The following is a 6,286-nucleotide window of genomic DNA, read 5'->3' on the forward strand; positions in this document are numbered from 1 at the left end:
ATGTTAAAAGGGACTTTAAGAGGTGGAATCGTTCAAATCGCATGAGTCTAATGATCATGAAGCACAACATTCCAGAAACCTTTAGGGCCACAAAATCCGAAGATATTACTTAGGCCAAGGGTTTCCTTGACGAAATTAAGAAACATTTTTCTAAAAACGATAAGGTTGAGATGACATCACTTCTAACTTCTTTAATGTTTATGAAGTATAAGGGTCAAGGAAACATGAGGAAGTACATTATGGAGATGCTCCATGTTGCTTCAAGACTTAAACATTTAAGATCGAGCTTTCTGGGGAATTGCTTGGTCTTATGGTTTTGGTATCGCTTCCTGCACAGTTTAACCAATTTAAAATTAGTTACAACTATCAAAATAAGAAATGGACTCTAAATGAGCTCATTTCTCATTGTGTGCAAGAGGAAGAAATGTTGAAACATGATAAGTCTGAAAGTACTCATTTGGCCAGTGTCTCTAAAGACAACAACTTACATTTTGAATAGAGTACCTATTAAAACAGCTGCGAAAACACTTTATAAGATTTGGATAGGTCAAAAGGCTATTCTAAAACACTTTCACATTTAGGGATGTCCAGCTGAGGTAAGGCCTTATAAGCCACATGAAAAGAAATTGGACTCCAACACAGTGAGCGGCTACTTTATTGGTTATTCTAAGTGGTCTAGGGGCTATGAATTTATAATCTCATAATTAGGAATATTTTTGAAACAAGAATTGCAACATTTTTTGAGGATATTGAGTTTGGAGGGAGAAATAAGGTTAAAAACATTGCTTTGAGGAGTAATTGGATTCTAACTCAATTCTTACTATCACTTTTGATGATAATGTATCTAAGATTTTACATAATCTATCCTACTGAATTAAATCTCTAGAAAAAAATATATGTTTATATCATATTCACACTTTTTTTTATTTGATTACTATAAATTTAAATATATTTTTACATATTAATGATTTATAGATTTTTACATGTTTGATATGTGTCACGTACATACAATTTTTCATGACACCTTGATCGTGTATTGTAGTTATTTTATATTTCTTATAATTTTCCATAATATTTTAATTTTAAATTTATTTATTTAAAAATTACATCATTGACATTACACAACTATTCAAATTTCTCAAATCTTAATTTTGCCTGAACCACACCAGCTTTCCGGTTGGGTGCCGGTGGTGGCTTTTTCAACAATTTTTTTCTGATTTTTCTTTTGTTTTTAATTGCAACCCACATTATTGTGGTTTTTATTTTATCCGCTCTGTTTTCTCTTGAAACTATTATGATTTTATCATTTTTGTGAACTTTCTTTTCTTTGAAAGCAATAGTAGTTTTAATTATAGTTTAGTTTCTAGTTATGTTATGATGTATGAGATTTGCCAAGGTAAAAATGTCGCTAGATCTAATGAGAACTATTTTTGGAAAGTCTTATCATGATAGAGCATAATGATAGAGTTTATAAAATTGGATTCCGAGATAATAAGAAGGAGAATAGGCTATCTAAAACTTGGCTTTTTGTGCATCACTGATTCGGTGGTTGACCAGAGTTCATTATCAAGTTGACCAAATGATGATGGGTTAGGATATAATTTTCAGTCGTTTGAACAAAGTGATGCATGTTTGATTTGTTTATAATTTTTTCTAGTGTTGTGGTTACTCTCAGTTTATTTTTCTTATTTTAGGTATTATTTTACACACATGACATTTGTGCATCAATTTGTAGTGTCTCATTTATTGTTTGTATTGTGTCATTTTCTTCATTCTTATCTTTCATAGTTTCTATTAATGACAGTATTTTCTTAAAAAATTATATTATTAGACTTATTATATATTAATATAAATATCATATTTAAAATTTTAATTTTATTCTAGTATCATATTATTTGACTCAATCATCGTTAACCACTATCATAAACAAACTAATTCAGCAAGCCGGAAATTACTGGGTTCAAAAGCGTGTGAATGCCTTCACATAAGAATATTTTTAGCTGATTCCTTGCTTCAAATAACTGACACCGTCTCTGCAGGCATCATTAAACAACTAGAAAATTGTATATTTAGAATATATGTATATTTAAACATGCTATGAAATGTAAAATATAAAATTAATAATAATATATATGCAATATATATAAAATTAAAAATAAACTAATTAATTTAAATTGTGAGTAAAGGAAAATTTTAATAAGTAAATGAATCAGTTAAAGAATATTAAATGCACTCATTTTTTAATTATTATTGAGTTAACTTGTGATACAAACTCAATCAATGATATTATAAATATATACAAATAATTTGTTTAAAAAATGAAATTTATAAAATCTTAAAATAAAATTTTGATTGAAATAATAAAGAAAAAAATTTTAAAATGTTGATCGCATAGGCAATTTTTTATTAGTTTTATTAAAAATATAATAAAACAAAAATATCCTCACAAAAATACAATTTATTTATACATAAATTTTTTTTTATAATTCTCTTAACTAAGTTACGGAAATAACATTAACTCAATGAATTAAAAATTTAAATAAAAGTATAGATTAGACACGACTTTCTTTTCTTTTTTTTGTTTTTTTTATCATTAACCTCCCACTTCATTAAGGGTTTTATTTTTATAAATTTTAATTAATGGTAAATAGCATTTAAATTAAGTTTTACTTGAAAATAAAAATTAATTCGTATTAAAAATCTATATTATTTATGTGAATCTTTAGGAATATATTTAAATATTATTATTTAAGATATATTTTTACTTATAAGATGTTAAAAATAATAAATTGAAATATTTTTATTTTGAATTGACTTACTACTTAAAATGAGCACCAGCCCCTTCGAATATATTAGTTTAAAAATAAAACAAAATAATTAATAGTATAAAATTTATGTTTAAAATTTTCTTCCAGCATAGATGGATGAGTATGAATAATTTTAAAGACATAATTTAAAAACAAAATAAGCTAAAAAATATCAGAACTATACAAATAAACAGGATACATATATTAAAAATCGAGCTAAAGATAAATATATAAATAGATTACAATTTATAAACTAAAAATTAAAACAGAAAAAAAAAATCTTAGAAATTAATCTGCCATGGGTCAAAAATTTGCCTCATTAGGGATTTTTGTTTTGTTTTTATCAAAATGATTCATCATCTAAACTAACATTTGTTGAAAAGAAAAACTAAAAATAAATAGCTGGACAGGCGTCAGTCGAAGAAAACTTTCATTTTGGTAGGTTATAACATGGTCCAGAAGCTCACTAAGATGAAGTTCCCGCAAACCTACCATCTCCATCAATAAAACTGCATCTGTTTTTGATAACATTTAAATCAAATTAAATTATTAAACCAATATGCAAATAGAAAAGAAAATATACAAAATTTATATTCAATATAATATTATAAACATCATACCTTCCATCTTATTTTCTTAAAAACTTTTTGCAATAAATAATATGCATTAAAATGATGCATGTATCTTACAATAAACCTTAAAAATATTTGTAAAACGTTACAACAATAATTCCTACACTCATCGAATTAAGTCATTCTATGGCAATCTTAATCAACTAGTAAGAATATAAATTTTCCTTCAATTAATATGTGAACCTAATCCCTTAACATTTGACCATCATTCTAACTTAAGTAGAGCTTCATAGGAAGCTACTTAACTAGAACAATATTGAGTGTATAACCATCAACTTAACACCTATCACTCCATGTACCACAAATGAGTCATCGTGGGACAATCTCAACGAGTAACATGTGTAACTAGTTGTCCTCTATAAAATGAAAACTTCTTCAGTGATTTCAACATGATAATACCTACTTCAAGGTCGACAAATATCATATGCTGTCACAAGATAATTAGTTCTTTTAAGGAAATCTCCTCAATGAAATTCACATGGAAATACCTACCGTAGGGTAGGCTAATTGTCATGATAGATGTTGTAGGTTTTGTTTAGAGACTTTCTCCCACTCAATATTTTAAAAATCACACAAGGTCTTTTTTTTGGTTTTAATCATGAATGATTAAAAATGTCATGACAAGTACATGCGATATTCTTTTCCTAAACTATATGACATTCTTATAAAAAATATATAGATGAACATATTTTTCAATCAATTTAAATATCATCATACTATTATAGAAAAACATAAAATTAAATGACTCTGACCAGCCAAAGTTTCCATGATTTCATCCTAGAAAAATAAATAATAAAATTACAATTATTGCCCTAAACCATATTTTAGGTCTTCTAGGTGAAAGCCAAATATCCGATTTTTAGATTTTCCTCAAAGTCCAAATGACTTGAAAAACACCGAAGGGATCTATTGTCAAACTGCTGTTGCCACCATGGATCTTCGTTGTCACCATAGTCGTCGTTAGGCCGCCACCAGTCAACCCTTTGTCAGTAGGCTGGGTCAGGTTTATGTTGTTTCAATCAGTTCTGGATGCATCTTGATTCTTCGAGATTCGCCAAAAAATTCAGTTACATAAAAAATTAAGTTTGTTTCCAACTCAAATGAATTATTTTAAAATAAATAAAATAAAACCTACGAGGAGATGATAGTCCAATATCTAATTACATATCCCAAAAAATCAATAAAACCTAAAATTACATTTAATCTAATTTATAGGAATCGCAACTTCCGCAAAATTACTTTATCATAATATAAAATAATGAAATACGTTCATTCACATACATAACCCAAATCATGTATATATTTACAAGACTACGATATCTTATAAAAATTAACCAAACACGAAGAAAAGAGAAAATTCAGTAGTGGTTTATACGATAAAAATAGCACAACTTGGCTCTAATACTAATTGTTGGAAAAATTTGGTTTAGTAAAAGGTTTTCTGTCACAGTGGAAAATTAAAATTTTGAAAACCAAGTCAATTTGTGATATTTATAACAATAAGCTTTTTCCCAAAAAATACCTATGCTTTGTGCGGGACAGATCTTGGACGTTCCCAACTTTTAACTAAACGACCTTCTCCATTATTCTCGTACCATGAATTGTTTCAAATAGGGCCTTAACAATCACGAACAAAACACATAATCAAAAATAATTTATTAATTTTAGTATGAAAGTAATTCTCTCTCAATAAAAACTGGTAGAATTGTGATTCTTAGAAAATAGGATTTATACTTGAAAATAAATTCTCATACTTTATGGCAGAATAATAATATCTGAAAATTATGTGAAACTTCTGTTGTGTAAAACTTATATCAATAGCTCTACCAATGTCATTTATTTACATGGAGAAATGAAAGAATCTTGGTTGAATTAGTAAAACACAAATAACATTTATTTAATAGAAAAGCAAGTCTTCTAGTTGAGCTAGAATAGGGGGTAGCACACCCTAGTAAAATATAGAGGGGTAGCCCTTCCCCTTCTGTAACGTCCTAAAAATTTAATTTTTAATTTGTTAGATTCTACCATAATTAGTATTTGTTTCAGTGGTTTAGAGGTTTTGGGTGTTGGTTGAAGTTCTTGGCTTTAAACCCTGGCATGAACAATTTGATAATTTTTATGTGGTAGAGTTTGATTGGGTTTTGAATTTTGTAGGAAACCTGATTAGAATTTTTGTATTAAAAAAATCAAGTTGTTTGGGTGGTTAATATCTTTTATTATTTTAATTAATTAATTTTATTTGTTTTCTAAATCTGATGCGTTGTTGAGAGCACCAAAAATATCCTATTCCCTGTAAAATAGTAAAAATAATAGTAAAAATAATAGTAAATGGGAAGTAGGGTCGAATCCTCAGGGACCGGATTGTACGAATGCTCGTTTCTTAAAATCCTGGACAATTTCTTGGCTAAGAAAACCTGTGTTCCTAAAAAATAAAAAAAATAGAATTAAGAATCTGGAAAAAAATAAAAAAAGAATTTAAAGTGAATTAAAATTGTGAAATTAAATAGATTGCAGAAGTTAAAATGGAAAAATAATAAAAAAAGTTTGAAAATAAAGAAAGTTTCTTATGTGGCGAAATTCCAGCCTCTGGTTGTCTCGTTCTGCCTTGGGTTCAATCATTGGCTTTTAAGTAACCCTTATCGAGCAAGATAAGCCAGTTATAGTGGAAGAGGACGCCTACGACCACCAGCTCCAAAGATTTAGACTTAAGATTTGGCGGAACCTGACTCTAGCCAATAATCGCTTTTGTGGGACTATCTTCTGCTAGATCACCACTTCCCAATGGCGAATACCACACCGTTTTGTCTCTTGGATTTGCCAACCTCTGACGCAGAAAGCCAACGAACT

The 6,286-nt window shown here is 28.1% G+C and overlaps 1 long non-coding RNA gene across 1 annotated transcript; it reads right to left on the minus strand.

Moving 5' to 3' along the window:
- Positions 1–4,176: 4,176 nt before the first annotated feature.
- On the minus strand, positions 4,177–5,553 carry LOC121208367 (uncharacterized). The gene is made up of 2 exons (XR_005903359.1): positions 4,962–5,553; positions 4,177–4,481 (listed from the first exon to the last, which is right to left on the minus strand). It is a non-coding gene; the product is annotated as an uncharacterized lncRNA (long non-coding RNA).
- Between the last annotated feature and the right edge of the window lie 733 nt (positions 5,554–6,286).

This window comes from Gossypium hirsutum, chromosome A10, assembly GCF_007990345.1.
Source record: "Gossypium hirsutum isolate 1008001.06 chromosome A10, Gossypium_hirsutum_v2.1, whole genome shotgun sequence".
NCBI classification, from domain to species: domain Eukaryota; kingdom Viridiplantae; phylum Streptophyta; class Magnoliopsida; order Malvales; family Malvaceae; genus Gossypium; species Gossypium hirsutum.